General features: G+C 37.0%; 1 protein-coding gene and 1 pseudogene across 4 annotated transcripts in view; both read right to left on the bottom strand.

The window, feature by feature from the left end:
- Window positions 1–21,644, bottom strand: part of LOC105079804 (uncharacterized) — a 429,087-nt gene that overhangs the window by 19,212 nt on the left and 388,231 nt on the right. For all 4 annotated transcript variants that reach the window (XR_012509222.1, XR_012509216.1, XR_012509217.1 and 1 more), the window contains one exon: window positions 11,160–11,380. The gene's annotated coding sequence lies outside the window, so the exon portion shown is untranslated. The remainder of the gene's footprint in view (window positions 1–11,159; window positions 11,381–21,644) is intronic.
- On the bottom strand, window positions 8,895–9,748 carry LOC123612064 (hydrocephalus-inducing protein pseudogene; annotated as a pseudogene).

Genomic DNA, 21,644 nt, shown 5'->3' with positions numbered 1-21,644 from the left:
TTTAATCTTTTTTATATCTGTTCTATTTTCTATTACCTTTTTAATTGTTACTTTTTAAACAAGCGTATATGTCTCCAGTTTTAATCCCTTAAAATTCTCTTTTAAAATATTTTTATTTTTATTATTTTTAAAAATCCACCTCATTTTCATTTCTCCTGGTTTTGTTCTCCTGTTATTGATTATACACAGGTTTTATTGTTCTCTGATCTTTTCTCCTTTTTTTAAGGTTTTTAAAAGACGTCTCAACTCAATTGCTATTCTGCTTCAACTTGCTCTTCTATTATTGATTATACACTGTTTTCAAACCTTTTTTTCTCCATTCTTTTAAAATTCTTTATCTATCTTTTTTTAAAGTTTTATTCCTGCATAGGCTTTAGATAGATAAATAAATAAACTCCTTAAGGACCACAATAGACAACTGACACTCCTTAAGCCATAATGCCAGAGAGATATGAACAATATGAAGAAGCAGAGGAACCACTCCCAATTAAAAGATCAAGAGAAATCCCCTGAAAGCACGATCAAGGAAATAGACATTGATGGCCTACTAGATCAAGATTTCAAGAAAGGAGTGATCCAAGTACTGAAGGAACTAAAAGAGATACTATTTTAGAGATATAAAATATGTCAAAAATGAAATTGAAGCTATAAACAAGAGCCAAGTAGAACTGGTAAACTCATTTGCTGAGATGAGAGCTGATCTAAAGGCTGTACAAAGCAGGCGAGATAATGCAGAGGAACGAATAAGTGACCTAGAAGACAGGACAACAGAAAGCACCCAATCAGAACAGCTGAGAGAAAAACAAACAAAAAACAATGAAAACAATATAAGGGACCTATGGGATAATATAAAGCATGCCAATCTACACATAATAGGGATTCCAGAAGGGGAAGAAAGAACAAAGGGGACTGAAAAGGTATTTGAAGAAATCATCACTGAAACCTTCCCAAACTTAAAGAAAGAATCAGATATCCAAGTACAGTAGGCTCAGAGGGTCCTAAACAGGAAGAACCCAAACAGACCCACACCAAGACATATCATAATCAAGATGGCCAGAGTCAAGGATAAAGAAATGATCCTAAAGGCAGCAAGAGAAAAACAAAGAGTGAGTTACAAGGGAACCCCCATAAGCTGGTTTCTCTACACAAACACTACAGGCCAGAAGGGAGTGGCAAGATATATTCAGTCCTGAATGAAAAAAAGATGCAGCCTAGGATACTCTATCCAGCAAGACTATCCTTTAGAATAGAAGGAGAGATAAAGAATTTCACAGACAAGCAAAAGCTAGAAAAGTTTAGCAACACTAAACCCATGCTAAAAGAAATATTGACAGGTGTACTTCACATAGAAAAGAAGCAGGATGCTACAAAAATGAGAAACTTATAATTGAAAAGGTGATAACTATCATGAATTACAAATAGAATAAACACAAAATTGTAAAAGAAGACATCTAAATCATTAAGAGTGGGAGAGGGAAGGAAGGAAATATAGAGGGTTTTGTTTTTTGTTTTTTTTAATTTTTGTTCTCAGTAGGATGGGTTTGAGTTATATTACTATCTGTTTAATACAAACAGTTATAATAATGGGTTAATAGACTTGCAAAAAAGGGTAACCACAATCCAAATCTTACAAGTGAGTCACAAAAACTAAATAAAATCCAAGATAATACAAAGGAAAATTACCAAATGACAAAAGGAAGAAGAAAGGAACAAAGAGGAAATACCAAATCAACTGCAAAAATAAATTCAAAATGGCAATAACACACATCTATCATTAATTACTGTAAATTTTGATGGACTAAATCCTCCTGTCAAAAAACAGAGTGGCAGACTGGATAATAAAGCAAGAACCTTCAATATGCTGCATACAAGAGACCCACTTTAGGGAGAATGACACATATAGATTGAGAGTGAAAGGATGGAAAAGGATATTTCATGCAAATGGAAAAAAACAAAAAAGCAGCTGTAGCAGTACTGATTTCAGACAAAATAGACTTTAAAACAAAGGCCATAAAGAAAGATATAGAAGGACATTTTATAATTATTAAACGAGTAATACAAGATGAGGATATTACACTCATTACTATATATGCACCTAATATAGGAGCACCTAAGTACATAAAACAATTACTAACAGAGATAAAGGGGGAAATTGATGGGAATACAATCATTGTCAGAGATTTTAACACTGCTTTAATATCACTAGACAGATCTTCCAGACAGAAAATAAATAAGGCCAACAGAGAAATTAAATGATAGAATAGAAAAATTAGATTTCGTGGATATTTTCAGAGCATTACACCCCCCAAAAATAGTATATACATTCTTTTCAAGTACACACGGAACATTTTCTAGGCTTGATCACATACTTGGGCACAAAAGAAGCCTCAACAATTTTAAGAAGATAGAAATTATCTCAAGCATCTTTACTGACCACAATGCCATGAAACTAGAAATCAGCTACAGAGAAACAAAGGAGAAAAAAAAGGACAGCATGGAGATTAAACAACATGCTATTAAAAAACCAATGGGTCAATGATGAAATCAAAGTTGGAATTAAAAAAACCTTGAGACAAATGAAAATGAAAACACAACCACACAAAATTTATGGGACATAGCGAAGGCAGTGCTAAGAGGGAAGTTTACAGCGATACAGGCCTTCCTCAAAAAAGAACAATCTCAAATAATCTAGCCTACCAGCTAAAAGAATTAGAAAAAGAAGAGCAAAAAACCCCAAAAGTCAGCAGAAGGAAGGAAATAACAAAAATCAGGGAGGAAATAAATAAAATAGAGATGAAAAAAACAAGAGAAAAAAAATTAATCAAACCAAAAGCTTGTTTTTTTGAAAGAGTAAATTAAAGCGACAAACCTCTGGCCAAACTCACAAAGAAGAAAAAAAAGAGAGCACAAATAAGTAAAATAAGAAAGGAAAATGGATAAATTACAACAAATAACACAGAAATACAGAATATCATACAAGAACATTATGAAAAACTATATGCAACCAAAATGGATAACCTAGAGGAGATGGACAAGTTTCTGGAAACATACAGTCCACCAAGACTGAATCAAGAAGAAACTGACCACTTGAACAAATCGATCACTAGAAATGAAATCGAATTAGCAATAAAAAAAACCTCCCTACAAATAAAAGTTCAGGACTGGACGGCTTCACCGGGGAATTCTACCAAACATACAAAGAAGAGCTCATACCAGTCCTTCTTAAACTCTTCCATAAGATTGAAAAGGAGGGACTGCTCCCAAACTCATTCTATGAAGCCACCATCACCCTGATACCAAAACCAGGCAAAGACACCACCAAAAAAGAGAATTATAGGCCAATATCACTGATGAACATAGATGCAAAAATCCTTAACAAAATATTAGCAAATAGAATCCAACAAAACATAAAAAAGATTATACATCATGATCAAGTGGTGTTCATCCCAGGGACACAAGGGTGGTTCAACATAAGTAAATCAATCAACGTAATACATCACATCAACAAGAGAAAAGACAAAAACCACATTATCATCTCAATAGATGTAGAAAAAGCTTTTGATAAAACTCAACACCCATTTATGATAAAAGCTCTCACCAAAGTGGGTATAGAGGGATCATATCTCAATAAAAGCTATATATGACAAACCTACAGCCAGTATAGTGCTCAATGGCAAAAAACTCAAAAGCTTCCCACTAAAATCTGGGACAAGACAAGGCTGCCCAGTATCACCATCTATTCAACATAATCTTGGAAGTCCTAGCCACAGCAATAAGGCAAGAGAGAGAAATAAAAGGGATCCAAATTGGAAAAGAAGAGGTAAAAGTGTCACTAGATGCAGATGACATGATACTATATATAGAAACCCCTAAAAGGTCCAGAAATAATTCAAGAATTCAGCAAGGTAGCAATTTGCAAGATTAATGTTCAAAAATGAGTTGCATTTCTTTACACTAATGATGAATCAACACAAAAAGAAAGTAAAGAAACAAGCCCCTTTAAAATAGCATCCAAAGTAATAAAATACCTAGGAATAAATCTAACCAAGGAGGTGAAAGATTTATACTCAGAAAACCATAAAACACTGATGAAGGAAATTAAAGAAGACTTTAAAAAGTGGAAAGATATTCAATGCTCCTGGATTGGAAGAATAAATATCATTAAAATGGTCACACTGCCCAAGGCAATCTACAGATTTAATGCAATCCCTATCAAATTACCCAGGCCATATTTCACAGAACTAGAACAAATCATAATAAAATTTATATGGAACCACAAAAGATAGAATTTTCAAAACATTACTGAAGAAAAAGAAAGAGGCTGGAGGAATAACTCTCCCAGACTTCAGACAATGCTACAGAGCTACAGTCATCAACACAGCATAGTATCGGTACAAAAACAGACATATGGACCAATGGAACAGAACAGAGACCCCATAAATGAACCCACAAACTTCTGGTCACCTAATCTTTGACAAAGGAGGCAAGAATATACAATGGAATAAAGACAGTCTCTTCAGCAAATGGTGTTGGGAAAACTGGACAGCAGCATGTAAACCAGTGAAGCTAGAACACACCCTTACACCATACATAAAAATAAACTCAAAATGGATCAAAGACTTAAACATACGACAAGATACAATAAACCTCCTAGAAGAAAATATAGGCAAAACTACCTGACATACATCTCAAAAATGTTCTCCTAGGGCAGTCTACCCAAGCAATAGAAATAAAAGCAAGAATAAACAAATGGGACCTAATTAAACTTACAAGCTTCTGCACAGCAAAGAAAACCATAAGTATAACAACCTACAGAATCGGAGAAAATTTTTGCAAATGAAACCGACAAAAGCTTGATCTCCAGAATACGTAAGCAGCTCATACAACTTAATAAGAAAAAAAACAAACAACCCAATCCAAAAATGGGCAAAAGACCTAAACAAGCAATTCTCTAAGGAAGAAATACAAATGATCAATAAACACATGAAAAAATGCTCAATATCACTAATTATCAGAGAAATGCAAATCAAAACTACAATGAGGTACCACTTCACACCAGCCAGAATGGCCATCATTCAAAAACCCACAAATGACAAATGCTTGAGAGTCTGTGGAGAAAGGGGAACCCTCCTACACTGCTGGTGGGAATGCAGTTTGGTGCAGCCACTGTGGAAAACACTATGGAGATTCCTCAAAAGACTAGGAATAGACTTACCATATGACACAGGAATCCCACTGCTGGACATATATCCAGAAGGAACCCTACTTCATAATGACACCTGCACCCCAATGTTCATAGCAGCACTATTTACAATAGCCAAGACATGAAACAGCCTAAATGTCCATCAACAGCTGACTGGATAAAGAAGAAGTGGTATATTTGTACAATGGAATACTATTCGGCCATAAAAACCAACAACATAACGCCATTTGCAGCAACATGGATGCTCCTGGATCATGTCATTCTAAGTGAAGTAAGCCAGAAAGAGAACGAAAATACCATATGAGATCACTCATATGTGGAATCTAAAAAACAAAACAAAACCAGAAACACAAACAAAGCACAAATACAAAACAGAAACAGACTCACAGTCATAGAAACAAACTTGTAGTTGCCAAGGGGGCGGAGGGTGGGAAGGGACAGATGGGATTTCAAAATTGTAGAATAGATAAACAAGGTTATACTGTATAGCACAGGGAAATATACACAAGATCTCATGGTAGTTCACAGTGAAAAAAATGTGACAATAAATACATGTATGTTCATGTATAACTGAAAAATTGTGCTCTACACTGGAATTTGACACAACATTGTAAAATGACTATAACTCAATAAAAAAAGTTAAAAAAAAAAAAAAGGATGCATCAACAGGGAGATGTATCACATTTCCTTCCCATAAGCTTCCGCAGTGGACAGGGACTTAGGACCAGGGCTAGACCACAGTGGCACCCAATGAGGATGAAATATTGTTAAAAAACAAAATTTGGCTGAGTAAATTTGAGGATCTATTTGGCTTTATTCAACTATTCATGGCTCTGGCATTATCCCATCTAGCAGGCAGAAAGGAGCTCCAAGGAGCTGAATAAAATGATAGGCTTTTATAGGCAGAAAAGGGAGGGTCCAGGAAGGAAGTGGATTGTTTCAGGCACGTGAAGGGAAGGTGTCTGTCACAAAAATTACCTCACCAGAGCTGATCAGGTAATTGCAGATTAACTAGTTAATGATCATGGTATTGGAAGAAGCTAAAACTACAATTAGGATAGATATTAATCTTGGTTTGTTGACACAGGTTTAGCATAAATGACTCAGCTTGGGGCCTGTTGTTTCTTTTTTCTTTACTATATGAGCATAACACTGGTAGTACTTCTTTTTAATGAGTGAAAAGTACACATATAAAGCTCATAACTATCTTGAAAATGGAATATTATATTCAACCCATTGATCAGAATTATCAGACACAACTGAGAGGTTATGGTAGCAGAATTCTAAGTTGGCCCCTAAGAGTCCCACCCTTTGGGGTATATGCCCTGTACAATCCCCTCCCTCTTGACCATGAACAAATCTTGTAAATATGATGTGCTGTCACTCTAACAATTATTACATTACGCTATAAACCAGAAAAGATTTTGCAGATGTAATGAAGGTCCCTAATCAATTGACTCTGAGTTAATAAAAAAGGAGATTATTGTGGGTGGGTCTGACCTAATCAGGTGAGGCCTTAAAAGAAGTTAGAAGAGATTTTTAAGAGGGGAGACTTTCTCCTGCTGGCCTCAAACAGGCAATAGTAACAACAGTGAAGTGTGTATGATGGGCCACTTGGAAAGGATATGAGAATGGTCTCTAGCTGACAAAGCTGGTCCCCTGTGGTAAATTGCCAAGAAAATGTGACATCAGTCAAATGGCTGCAAAGAAATGAATTCTGTCCACACACTGAGGAGCTTGGAAGAGGATCTTCTTCCAGTTGAGTCTTCAGATGAGGATGTAGTTGGCTGAGGCTCCCTCAGAGCCTGAGGGACTCTGAGCCAAGAGCCCAATTAATCCACTCTGGACTCCTGACCCATGGGAACTGAGATAAGAAATTTGTGTCTTTCAAGCTGCTAGGCGTGTGATAATTTGTTGTGCAGACATAGGAAACATGTACAGGCGCTAACCTCAAACTCAGCAAGCCACGGAGGAATTGTGTCTAGAAAAATCTATGAAAAATATGCTTTTCTTTACTGGTGGGGTTTTCACAGCTTTTAAAACTTTTGCCAACACAATCTGACAAGTGAAGGTGGGTGCACCAACAATCTGAAAACTGTCCCAAATATAGATTCATCTTCAGAAGAAAATGTAGTGTTTAATAGCTTCCTCCTCATACCTTGATACCAAGTAGCACTGATAAGGGCATTTTTAAATGTCTTCTGCTTATGTCATTAGAATTTTGATGATGGTTGATGCTAAACAATGAAAAACATTAAAAAAATGGGGATGATTTGGATCTATTTTTCCAGTGTGTATTCATTTCCACTAGATCCACATCTAATACAATATTTCACGTATTTCTTTTACTGTTTTGCTTGACTTTTTCTTAAAGGTGAAATGAATTTCCCAAAGGTCATGATGTGATATAGTTTTTAACAATTGAAACAATAAGGAAATTTTTTTTTTTAACCAGAAGGAACTCTTTTCTTCTGAAATCACATTCTGACTAGGTTGCTAAGAAATCAGTTTTTCACTTAAGACCCAAACCTCTGTGTTGTCCTGGAGGCGCCATCTTGCCAGAGGTGACACTGGGAGGTGGCCTATTTCTGTAGCATGGAGGGTTCAGGTGGTGGCTGGGAGCCCTGCAGCCTCAAGGGAACATATCAGAGTACTGACCATCACAGTTAGAGGAGTCTCGAGTGTCACTTCGCTCTGCCTGCAGTGCTGGAGCCAACTTCCACACGGCTTCCTCCATCTTTTCTTCTGTCTTAAAGACTGTTTATCATTCTAGGTTAAAAATGTTGAAAAGGTGCCTGTTTGGAAGAAGGTGGTGGTGGGCCAACTGTTCCCCTCCCCCAGCCATGCCTGTGGGGAGTGGACAGGAGGAGGGACACTGGGGGCGGTGAGGTGGGGTGCATTTCATCCAGTAGGCCATAAGCAGTGGTGGTGAGACTCCTCTCCAGGGCTCTAATGAAGACGATTAGGGCTGCGAATTCATCAAAGGCTCACGTCCTGCTGGCTGCCTTCAAAGCAGCGCTCTCCATTGCTCGGTGCTCACATGTCCCCTGGGGATGCCATTAAAACGCAGATTCTGATTCAGCAGACCTGGGGCTGGCCAGAGAGACTGAGTTCCCACCAAGTGCCCACATGATGCGGACGCGAGGCACTGAGGCTTCAGAGCCCAGCTGACCATAGTGGGGTCCTTGGATCAGTAGTGACGGCATCACCCAGAACTGGGCGGAAATGCAGATTCTCGGGCCTACCCAACCCTACTAAATCGGGCCCTGTGAGGGGGTGCCCAGCAGTCTGTGGGTTAGTAGGTCCTCTGGGTGACTCTAATAACAAAATTTGAGAACCACTGGCTTCTTCAGACTCTGCTTGTCAGAGGACCGCTGTTTGAGCTCTGTACCCTCTCAGTTTGTTTCTTAGTGCGTTTCTTTGCTTTTAACCACTGGGAGTATCTGTCGTCTAGCTTTTTTGTCTTTAGTCCCATCAGCAGTGTCTTTGGTGGTGACAAAAATGGATTGTCTATTAAGGGTGCATCTGTAGAAATTTTAGGAAAAGTTTTTGACACAGTGCTTGGGCTTTGGAGCTATGTTAAGATGCTAAATTTCGAGACTTGCCTTTACAAAGTAAAATATAGCTCTGTTTTGTGTAGTTACCATGTTTAATATGGAATATCTATATTTCATGTAGATACTTGGAGTTCATATAATACAGAAATAAGTGCCCTTCTCATTGAATTGGAGGCTAAGACCTTTAGACTTGGGGCTGTTTTCTCTTTGCTTCGCCAGGCTGGAGCAACACACAGGTATCAAGGCTGAGAAGACAGCTTTCCGATGATGCAGCCGACCCTGCTTCCGACTAGGGGGTGATCCCCTTCAGGTAATAAATCCACTTGAGGCCGGTTTCGCCACTGCCTTCACCGGGAGGGCAGGCCACAATCAGCTTGCTGGTGATGGGAGTTTTGCTGCCCGATGGGTTTCCTTCGAAGTAGACTGTGATGTTGTTGATCTTCTTGGGCCTCATGGAGTCCATGGCGCGGACGGAGAAGGCCGGGTTCTCCACGATGAAGGAGAAGGTGACCGGGTGGTAGAAGACGTTCTTGAAGGGGATGACTATGCTGTACCCGGCTCGGATCAGGAAGGGGCCTTGCGGCTTGGGTGGCAGAGCCACTCCGAAGAGGGGGATGATGTACTCCCCTCCTGCAAGCGATGACAGGCTTAGGATGCCCTTGCTCTCGCCCAGGCGGCTGGGCTCAAAGTAGATCTCCACGCTGACCTCCGTGCCGCCCTGAGCCCCTGGGGCTGCAAAAATGACCTTTTCCGTGTGAAAGTCCGGACAGTCGGTCCGAAAGGGGAACAAGTGCACTCGGCTCACACATGACCCTGAAGAGCAAACCAGCAGCTCAAGTCCATCCCCAGCCCCTCCGCCCTCCAACATCACGCAACCTAGTTCTGTGTGAGGTTATAGAAAAGCTGTACCCTTATAACTCCCTGGAAGAGTAGGTATTGCTAAGTTTATCCTTATTTTACTACAGAGAAACCGAGGCCGAGAGATGTTAAATACACACGCAGAGGGATGATGTTGGGTGGTGGTCCTTGGTGCTGGTCCCCTAAATCTGCTCTTTTTTCCTTCCATGCAGATGGAAGAGCAGACATGCTGGCTCCTCCTGGATGGGTGGCACTAGTTATGAACAATCAGTTGTGAGTAGAAGTGCAAGGTGTCCCTTCTACACTAGGGCATTTATTTGCTGGTGAAGTCCCTTTGGGGTCTTTTGACCCCTCTGTGTGCTATGACTGGAAACATTTGAGATGGTGGTTGTCCTTCAGGGGTCCCCAAGTGGCTGTGATGAGAAGAATCCCCTGATGACCCTCCCTGAACAGAAAGCACTGAGGAGAGACGAACCTTTGTTGTTTTAACCCACTGAGATACTGGGGCTGTTTGTTACTACAGCATAACCTTGCTTCTCCTGATGGATGTGCATGATCAAGAGCCTTAGCCTCTTTAGAAACTGTGAATCACTGTGTTGTACACCTGAAACTTATATAATATTGTAAGTCAACTATACCTCAGTTAAAAAGAAAGAGCCTATGCCTCTTGACCATGGCCATGGGACTCTGATGTTAACTGGGCACACAGCCACCCAGTGTAAGGCCACACCTCCTAGCTTCCCTTGTTGCTAGGTGTGGTCATATGTAGTTTTGGTCAATGGAATGTGAGTGGAAGTGATGTACGCAGCTCCCTCATTTCCCTCCTGTGGCTGGCTGGAGTGTAGACATCACAGTCAGCCATCTTGGTCCATGTGGACCAAAGCAACTTTATACAGAGAGGGAAGAGCATCAGGACAGAGGGTCTGGGTGTCTGATGTCACGGAGTTGCCATTCAGCCCCAAAAAGCTTCTTCCCACAGTTATTTGAGAGAGGAATAAACTTCTATTTTGTTGTTTTTTGGGATTTCTGTTTTAGTAGTTAATCCTACGTTCAAACTGATTTAATAGGTAACATGTATGGAACATTTACTATGGCCCAGTCTCAGTTTTAGATACATATTTAAAAATCCTGGAGCTATCCTATGAGGTAGCGGTATTATTGCCATTTATAGATAAGGTTAGAGAGTGTTAGTAAATTATTCATACAAAGAATAAATAGTGAAGCAAGGATTCAAATCCAGGTCTGCTGGATTTCACAGCCTGTAACGCATGACCACTAAGCTCTAATGTCTCTTTTTATTGACTACTGAGCATGTTGTAGGGAGCTAATTTCCCCCTCCCCAACTCCAGCTTGTTAAACTAGAAAATCTGTAAGGAAAAACCCAGGCCTGGCGCTATTTGTGTCTAGTTGGGAGTTTCCAACTAGATAGGACACCTGACTCTGAGTTTCACATTTCTGCATCCCCTGTATCCCCCTCCCATGATTTCTGAACCCAGACTGCTGGAAAGGGAAAGGCAACGGGCGGGGCAGGGGCTGCTCACCCTGCAGTAGTATTCTGTCTTCTGTCGGGTGTAATTGGTGAACTTGGCAAAGATGCTCCGGCCGCTGCCAAAAACAGCCTGGAAGTGCACGGGCTTTTCCGGCAGTGCTGGTGTGGCCTTCAAGTTGACATCACATGGGAGTAACCTAAATCACTGTTGTGCATGATAATCTTCAGAAGGTTTCTCCAGCTATCAGGGGCTGGAATTCAAATGAGACTGCCCTGCAAGAGAAGACAGAGGCTCCTGTGATACTGAAAGTCCTACCCATCCCTTCTCCCCCAGGGGCCTCAGAGCAGCATGGTGATAGATGCTCATACTGATTTTGACCCTGGGGAACCTCTGTCCAAACCAGCCTACTTTTCCTCCCCTGGGCCCCTTCCAGCTTCCCCTAGTCCAGATTTTTCTATATCTGGAATCTCTGCATCTAAAAATAGGTACTGGATCCCCTCTTGAGAAGCATAATTATGGAGATGGGGGTGGGTGAGCTGGAGGGGCAGGAGGGCCAAAGGTCAGGCAGCTCCTTTTTTGCTCATAGCCAGTCTCTGAACAGCTTCCTGGGTTCTACCATCATTTGGGAAGGCCTTTTCCTTTCTCTGTTATCATCCACAGCAAAACAAAACAAGAACCAGAGAATACTGCTTATAGTAGCAAAACAAAGGAAACAGTTCAAATGCATTAGCAGTAAGAGACCAGGTAGAGAAATTATACTTTACCCACTTCAGCAGAATGTTATGTAGCCACTAAAAAGGAAAAGGCAGAGCTCTAAGTATTGAAATAAACAGTGTTGATGGTAGAAGAAAGAAGGTTCTGGAAATGTATATAAAGCATGAGCTTTTTGGTGTGGAGAAGAGTATGTCTATGTATGTATAGAAAAGAGACAGCAAGGATACACTGAATTGTTGCCAATTGTGGGGGCTTTTACTTTCTATTTCATGTACTTTTGTAGAGTTAAAATTTTGTTTTTATCATAAGTAGATATTGTTTCTTTTTTAAAAAACTAGATCTTATTCAAAAATAAAATAAAGCGGGTATCATGAAAGTTATTGTGGATATTTATAACAGAAATAATACAGTATAAACATTTACATGATTTTACCACAATTGAAAAAATTTAGATGAAAACAGACAAATGTATAAACCAATATAACTTAGAAAAACAGGCTCAAAAAGATAAAGAAAACCCATATAGTCTGATAACCATTAAAGAAATTTAGTCAATAGTAATAAAATTCCCCTTAACAAAATTACAGGATTACAAGGCTTTATGTGTAAGTTCTACCTAGTATTCTATAAATTCTTCCAGAAAAAAGAAAAAGAGGGAACCTACCTCAACAAACATAATCTTGGTAACAGAATCCAACAAGGCTAATAAGAGAAAGGGAAACTGGATGCCAGGTTCCCTCCTGAACATATATACAAAACATCTAATAAAAATGTTATCCAACTGATCCAGTAACATCTAACTAAGTTGGGTTTATTCCATGAATGAAAAGTTGGTTTAACATTGGAAAAACCAATCAGTTGTCTCATTGACAAATTAAAAGGAAAACAATTAAATGAACATCTCAATAGATGCAGTAAAAGCATTTGATAAAACTCAACATCCAATCGTAGTGTTTTTTTTAAAAAAAAAAAAAAAGCTCTTAGCAAACCAGGAATAGAAGGGGACATTCTTAATCTGATAAAGGTTACTGATAAGAAACATAAAACAAATGTCAGAATAAATGGGAAATTTTGAAAGTTTTCCCTTCAAGATCAGGAATAAGACAAGGATGCCTTCTATTGTCTTCCTCATCAGCATTGTTCTGGAGGTCATAGATAGCCCGATAAGGTGTGAAAAATAAATTAAAGGAAAAGGCTTAGAAAGGAAGAAACAACAAATTTATACTGTATAGCACAGGAAACCATATTCAATATCTTGTAGTATCCTGTGGTGAAAAAGAATATGAAAACCAATATATATATGTCTCATGTACGACTGAAGCATTATGCTGTACGCCAGACAGAAATTGACACAACATTGTAAACTGACTATACTTCAATTAAATATATATATAAATATAAGATATTGAATATAGTTTCCTGTCCTAAACAGTAGGACCTTGTTATTTATCTATTTTATAATAGTAGTTAGTATCTGCTAATCCCAAACTCCTAATATATCCCTCCCCACCAGTTGTATTTTATGATTGAAGACAATAGAAGGCTTTGTATGAATGGCATTCTTGATGTAGTTGAAGAAAATCAATGTTTGATGGCATGAAAGCATACTGAAGGACAGGGTTTTAAAAGGCAACTTTTTTTTTAGATAATTCTAATTAAATGTTATAAAAATACTATTTATGCAGGTAAGAAATTTCCAATTTCACCTTAAATTTGGCAATTTAACATCAGTTGTCTGTTGGTTTCAATCTCCCACTTCTTTGAAGAGGGGAAAGAAAACACAGTATCTGTAATCACACCATAATCATTAAAACATCCTGAAGCGGGTGGAGGAGTGCATTCTGAGTTCTTCTAGTCTTGACATTTTCCGCCCCTACAGAGAGGGAGTAGAGGAATAATCTAATCTAATCTAATCTAATCTAATCTAATCTAATCTAATCTAACTTTTGAAGTTTACCTAACAGCTATAAAAACCTGAACAGTTTCAGCTGAAAAAGAGAAGGGACTCAAACACTCCACTATGTGTACTACCCTGAAGGGGAACACAACAGCCTATCCAAATCCACATCTTTGGCTAAGGCTGTGTCCACCTACCCAAGAAATCAGTTTCATGCCAAAGGGAAACTGATTCCTATATGATTGTTCATATTTAATTTGAAATTTGGGCCTCTTGATGGAAATAATTTATTAAAATAGTACAAATATTAAGCAAGAGGTGTAGAAAGCTCCTTTAAATTCACTTACACTGATATTGTCTCTGAATATACAGAATTTACTAACATATATATAAAAAGAAAACACTGGAAAGTCTAAACAGCAGGGACTTGAGTAAATCTGTAGGATGTAGTCAAATTCCATATTAACTCAGATTGTCTTCCACTCTTTCAGAGCAGCATAAAACATGGTCTTTAACTCTCTGTGGTAACTGAAAATACAGACTAATGGACAAGTAATTCCTGACACTCACATAGCCAGTGGCTTACTTGCTGTTTCGTAAACTTTCACAGAGATGAAGCCAAAGTACCAAGCTGTCTTAGATAACTTCTACCTGCCTTTCTGCCCATCATTCTTTGATTTCAAAAATAAAGTTCAATGTGATGGCTTACAGGAAACGTGCATAAACAAATATTCTGCATAATAACAATACAGAAAAATCAGTCTCCGTATTACACAAAGGCAGCTTGCTATTTCCACAATTATCACAGAAATATGCTGTCAGGAAGAGACCACCCACTGAAAGCTTTTCTTAGTTGCAAGGTGATCAATAAAATTTCAAACTTGAAGCAACATGTAAGCAGTGATTTGTAAACTGCCACCCACGGATGGAGACATCATACATCATCATTTGGGGTGCTGTTCGTGGGACCCATGAGATTGCACTGGAGACACTTGAGAAGGCTAGCACATTTCTTTTCATCCAAAGATGACAGCAGGTCCTAACCGTATAAAACAGCCTCTACTACCTTTGGATCTCAGTGAAGGTGCTCCCAGGGCACTCAGTTTCCCACGGCCATCATCAGTGTCTCAAGTGTAAGGGCACATCACGTTTATGCAAGCACAGTGCTATTTATGCAGTACCACTGAGGTGTCTTACAGACCTTAGTAAGTAATTAATATAAAGGTAGCTATGTTCCAAGAAGTTTACAAATAGTTCCTCTCCAAGAGAGAACAATTTTGTGCTTGTCAAATGGAAAGCAATAATACTGATTCAATTCTTTTGGCTCCTTGTGTAACACTAGCTAGTAAAGGTTTATTTTCCACCCCCTGGGTGATATTTCTAGATGAACTGAAATGCCTGATAATTTTTTTTAATATATTTGCAAAGCTGAATTCAGCCCTATGATTCATTGTAACTGCTTCAGAATACCACGTGAGAATTTAAAAAATGAATAAAAACTCAGTAGAAAGGAAAAGTCAAAGAAAGCCATTTGTTAGAATCAATTTTTTGCTTTTGCAAGCAGAGCACTTCAATCTCAATAGTGTTCAAAGCATCCAAAACTTATAATGATGGTGATACACGTATTTTTCTCTCTAGAAAACAGGCCAAGAGATAATGAAACCATAATTTCAAAACACTGCAACTGATATCAAATGGCCACATGGTTCTGAAACACTATATGAATACTTTCTGCAAAAGAACCATATATTAAACTCAAGGAGTAAGAAAAAAGAAATTTTAAAAAGTGAAGGAGAAGCAGGGAAATACTAAACATCACAGGGTAACACTCTAGTGAAATCAGTGTTTCATTAATCCAACTTGAATAAACGTAATTCCTTCCTACATCTTAATCAAGACAGCCTTGAAATGACAGAAACATAGAGACGGAGTTTAGAAGTCACTGAATCTAGCAAAGCCAATCTGTTCCTTTATATAAATAATTACATCAGCATCAAAGGACTTTTCTGACTGTCACACAGGTGTGCAATTTAAAACATTTTAAAAAGTCATTAGATGTTTAATGGGAAAACTGTACCTACCAATTTACACACGCATGCCCATAAAGCCCACTTCCAAGTACACTGACTTGCAGTTGGCTCATACTGGGTGCAAGAAGGAAATCTAACATTTTGTTTTTATTTTTCAGCTGTCGGAGCTAATCTGAGTTTCTAGTGATAGGTATGGCTGAATACAAAGCTTATTTCTGGCTTCACAGACCTTTATGGTGTTTTTTGAAGCTCCAGAGAGTCTTTCAAACACTGCTTGGGAACCAGTTAAGACAGTCCTACTCTCCTGTTTTATCAGTGGGAAAATTAAGGACCAGAGAGGTTGTGATTTACTGAATACCATGTAATTAGTAGGTTCAGAGGTCTAGAGTCACAATCCTTCTACTGTGCCACTAAAAAACTGTATTTTGACCTTTATTCTTGTAGCATTTCACTATTTGTATTTCTCCTTTTTTAGGATATTTATCTACATTAAGATTTGTATTGACAAATGTCCAATAGGCACATAAAATGTTCAATATCACTAATTATCAGAGAAATGCAAGTCAAAACCATAGTGAGTTATCACCTCACAACAGTCAGAATGGCCATCATTCAAAAGTCCAGAAATGATACATGCTGGAGGCTGTGGAGAAAACGGAACCCTCCTACATGGTGGGTGGGAATGCAGTTTGGTTCAGCCATTATGGAAAACAGTATGGAGATTCTTCAAAAAACTAAAAATAGGCTTACCATATGATCCAGCAATCCTACTCCTGGGCATATATCCAGAGGGAAACTTAATTCAAAAAGATACATACACCCCAATGTTCATAGCAGCACTATTTACAATAGCCAAGACATGGAAACAACCTAAATGTCCATCAACAAATGACTGGATAAAGAAGTTGTGGTATGTTTATACAATGGAATACTACTCAGCCATAAAAAAGAATAAAATAATGCAATTTGCAGCAACATGGATGGATCTGGAGATCATCATTCTAAGTGAAGTAAGCCAGAAAGAGGACGAAAAATACCATATAATATCAATCATATGTGGAATCAAAAATGAAAAAAGAAGAAAGAGGGCACTAATGAACTCATCTACAAATGAAACAGTCACACTTGCAGACAAGTAAACAATCCTATGGTTACTGGGGAAGCGGGGTGTGAAGGGATACATTTGGGAGTTTGAGATTTGCAAATGTTAACTACTATATATAAAAAGAGATTAAAAAACAAATTTCTTCTGAATAGCACAGGAAACTATATTCAATATCTCATAATAACCTTTAATGAAAAAGAATATGAATACAAATATATGTATGTATATGCATCAATGGGACATTAAGCTGTACACCAGAAATTGATACATTATAACTAACTATACTTCAATTTAAAAAAATCTGTATTGAATTCCAATAGACTTTAATTGCTGTACACTGATATAAAACAAAAAATGAGAATTTGTAATTTAAAAAATTAATATCCCCATGGAGCAGGGGCTTTTTTTGTCTCCTCTTAAATATTTCTAGAATCATTTCAGAGTGGGACATTTCAAACTATAAAAAAAAAAATTTACTATTACAGTTTACAAATTTAGACTTGTTCCAAAGTGTAAAATCTTAGAGAACATATTAAATGTCATACTTAGGAGAAAATCAATAAACTTATACAAAATATTAAAAAAATCTAAATCCATGTATTTTTTTTTTACACACATATATTAAGTGTCAAATGACAAACTAGAAAAATTTAAGTGATAAATAATAAATCTTTTGTCACCTGTGTTGCAAATATTCCCCTGGTTTATCTCCTTGATTTGCAAAGAGCTTAAATAAAGCAAAAAGAAAAATAAAATTTCATATTATTTACATATATATATATATATATGTGTGCAGGAATATATATATATTATATATATACATATATGCAGAAATATATATATGCAGGAAAAAATAAAGGCAAAAATATAATGAAAAGATGTGATAACACAGATTCTCTAATTTGAGTGGGTCTACATTATAGACGGAACAATAATTTGATACCACCTGGTATCAAAGTATCCATAATATATACTACACAATTAAGAATATAAAAGTATACACTAGTGGCTAGTAAATCAGGGTTGGAAATTATCCACCAGATTCAACTGAGAGACAGCTACTAGTAGGTTTGGAAATACTAAATGGATGATATATATTTAAGACATCACAAAAAATGGCTTTTCATAGATATATAACGATATGCAACGGCTTCTCCTGGAAACTGCTCTAAAAGGTTTAAGCCATTCAAAAGGAAAACTGAGATGTCTAAAGATCACATGGATTTAGAGGAATAATTTGAGTGATTCTAAAAATTGAGTGCTTTTACCAGGTAGTGTATTGCCCTCTCCCAGAATGCATCACCTTTGCAATAAGTCCTACTCTGTCCAAAATATTTAGAATTGTAATAGACTTTCACCTGCTATGCATATTCCCTAAACACCTGATTCTGATTTATTATTCTCATTATTCATATATTTATCTACATCTAATATCCTGTATATTTATTTGCTACTATCTGTCTTGCTCTTTAATAATATACACTATCATGGCGTAAGGAATCAATGAGATATCCTCAGCACTTAAACACTGTCAGGCATATGGTATATGCTCAAGAGATACTTGAATAAATGAATCTAAATGACTTTATCTTACTTAATATCCATAGGAAATCCTAGTATTAACAATATGCTAGACTTCATCATGATAAGAACCAGGAAAGTAAAATGACTTTGAGTGTTAAGTAGAAAAATCTTAATCTTTCTCAAGTGAACTTTGATAGAGTAATTATTAAATACCAACTGCAATATTAAGGGCATATGAAAGCTTAAGATCACTTATACAATGACCAGTACTTTTCATACCCTGCAGGGGCTCAGATTCTAATAAAAAGAGAAGAAAAAGCTCATCAAATTGAAATAGAAATAGTAATTATGAAGTTCTCACAAAGACATGGACATGGCCACAGGAGAATTTTTAGAGCTTTGGATCAACCTTTAAATTAATGTAGAAATTTGTTTACTTAACATTTCTAGAATAGATGTTAATTTGTAAAACAACAACTGTGATTTTTTTCAGGCATGGCTTGGGCTTGTGGAAAGGTACAAAATGATAATCCTACGGATCTTCATAAATTGATGAGATATAAAACATAAGTGTACTTATGTACAACCAACAGACACACTCACAGACACAGAAAACAAACTTATGATTACCAGCGGGGAAACTGGGTGAGGAGGGATAAATTGGGAGTTTGAGAGTTGCAGAAACTAATTACTGTGTATAAAATAGATAAACAACAATGTCTACTGTCTAGCACAGGGAACTATATTCAATACCTTGTAATGACCTATAATGAAAAAGAATATGAAAAGGAATATATACTTATATGTAACTGAATCACTATGCTGTACACCAGAAATTAACACAACATTTTAATTTGACTATACTTCAATAAAACAAAACAAAACAAAATGAGTGTACTTAGGAAGAAAATGGTTAGTTTTTGATAACGCTTTTTCTGCCAGGACCAGCAGATTTTCCCTGATGTGTTTGAAAACCATGAACATGTAATGTTGACACAGTTACTAAGTAAAGTAGCTGAAAAGAATGTTAATTCTGAAGTATAATTATACTGTAATTTTTGGGCAAACATTTCTGAACCATAGCGATATTAATGAGTAAAAATACCATAACTGTAGGAATAATTGAATAGACTGAATTTTTTGATACACCTGAGTTAAAATACTTTCAGAATAAATAATTCCATCTGCATAACATTTATTGTAACAATAAAGTTAAAATTACATGCATGTTGATGAGTAAACAAGTATTTATATTTGAGATTTATTTAAATTGGTTGCATATCATCTTATATTAGAGACAAGTCTGATCCCTAAATAAAATGCTTTTAGATGAAAGTGAACTCATTATTCTGCTTGCAATTCTGAAAATCAGTTCAGCTTAGAGGAAAAACGGATGTCACTGAGAATTGGTTTGGGGTATGTTGGCATATACCAGGAGTAGATAAAAACATCTAGACACTAGATACTTACTGCCCGTGAGAGAAAAGTTAATCAGTATATTTACTATTCATACAGCATGTGTGGCTTGACAGTGATATAAAGTCTTTTTCTTTACAGTATTAGACATAGTAAACAATTGTATGGTTACTGGGGGAAAGGGGGTGGGAAGGGATAAATTTGGGAGTTTGAGATTTGCAAAGGTTGACCACTATATATATAAATAGATTGAAAAAAACAAATTTCTTCTGTATAGCACAGGGAACTATATTCAATATCTTGTAATAACTTTTATAAAAAAGAATATGAAAATGAATATATGTATTATATGCATGACTGGGACATCATGCTGTGCACCAGAAACCGACACATTGTAACCAACTATACTTCAATTAAAAAAAAAAAAATCACTCAAAAAAAAAAAAAAAAAAGGAAAGCACTACATCTCCTTCTAGACACAAAGTAGGATAGTTACATTCAGGAGAAGTAATCAGTTCTATTGAGCACAAATTTCCTAGAGATAAAACCCTGTATTAAAACTTCCATCATTAAAGACTGGCCTATTTCTAGAGAGGTTATCAGACATTAAGACGGCATAACACAAAGTAGACAGATTGCCTAATGGAATTCTGACTGTAGTCCTGGTTGTCATCTCTTTATTTTATGGTTCGTTTTGGTTAGCTTCCTCTTTGGCTTTTGAGGAATTTAAAAGGCATTTAAAATTAGCCATCAATAGAAGCCAGAAGTACATGGGGTAGCAATGCTCAATCTATTGGTGGATAATCAATGAAAGCTTTTATTTTTTTTTTTGTTTCCAAGAATAAGATCAGCATATTTGGAAGGGGCAGGGGAGGGTGGAAGTCACAGCTAAACAATATTCCAGGCACTTTTCTCAAATGAGTACCTGATCTTGAGCCTTTTTAGGTAAGTTCTGGTAGCAATGCTATTACAAAGTAACGGCTCAGGCCTGCTTTCTGTGAATAGTTTGGCTTGGATTTCTGAACTGCATTCAGTGGTAATACAATTACTTAAAAAAGCTAAAGTTCAGCCTTGGGACCTAGTATTTGTGCAATTCTTTATTTACTCTCCTATAACTTACTTGGGAAAAAAACTTTGCTATGCTTTATTCTCGTCCCACAAACCTCTCGTCCAGTGTTGTTCCTATATTCATGACTAAAACCCACATGACTATTTACGGTAAGGACTCACTTTTCTTCAGTTAGTAAGGAGGAGTTTTAATTAGACATGATTCTTCCAAAACCAGTTCATCTCAAGAAAGGGGCATGAGGAATAAGAGGAAGGTAGGCAAATCATTAAAAATTGATCCCATGACTCTGGACATCTGTTTTTTGCAGGCTGTGTTGCACTTGTTCTGTCTTTAGATGTTAAGATTAATTTTAATGTAGTAGAACATTAATCTATTAATTATATATTTATTAGTATATGTATCTTTTTTTTTAATCTCTCAGTAGTTTTGCCCTGATGGCCAATTTTTAAAAATTTCAATGTAATATTTCTCCTACACACCACAACTTCACATGTCTGTCCTTTCAAGTTTTGATGTATTCCATAGCCTCCCTAATTATATATAATGATAATGTAATATGTCAGCAAGTAATCGCCACTTACAATAACTATTTTAATTGTCAAATCATCCTTTTTAATTAAGTGCTATATTCTGATATGAATACAGAGGTTCACAGAAGTTAAGTGCTCTGCCCAAAATAATCATAGAGGTGATAGTAGCAGATCTAGAATCCAAACTCAGGTTAGTTGAATACCAAGTTAGTGATGGAGTCAGGAGGGAGAACTGATGGGACTGAGCTGGA

The sequence above is a fragment of the Camelus bactrianus genome, chromosome 9 (genome assembly GCF_048773025.1).
Source record: "Camelus bactrianus isolate YW-2024 breed Bactrian camel chromosome 9, ASM4877302v1, whole genome shotgun sequence".
NCBI lineage: Eukaryota > Metazoa > Chordata > Mammalia > Artiodactyla > Camelidae > Camelus > Camelus bactrianus.
The sequence above is the reverse complement of the archived record's forward strand: the minus strand, read 5'-3'. Positions and strand labels throughout refer to the sequence as shown.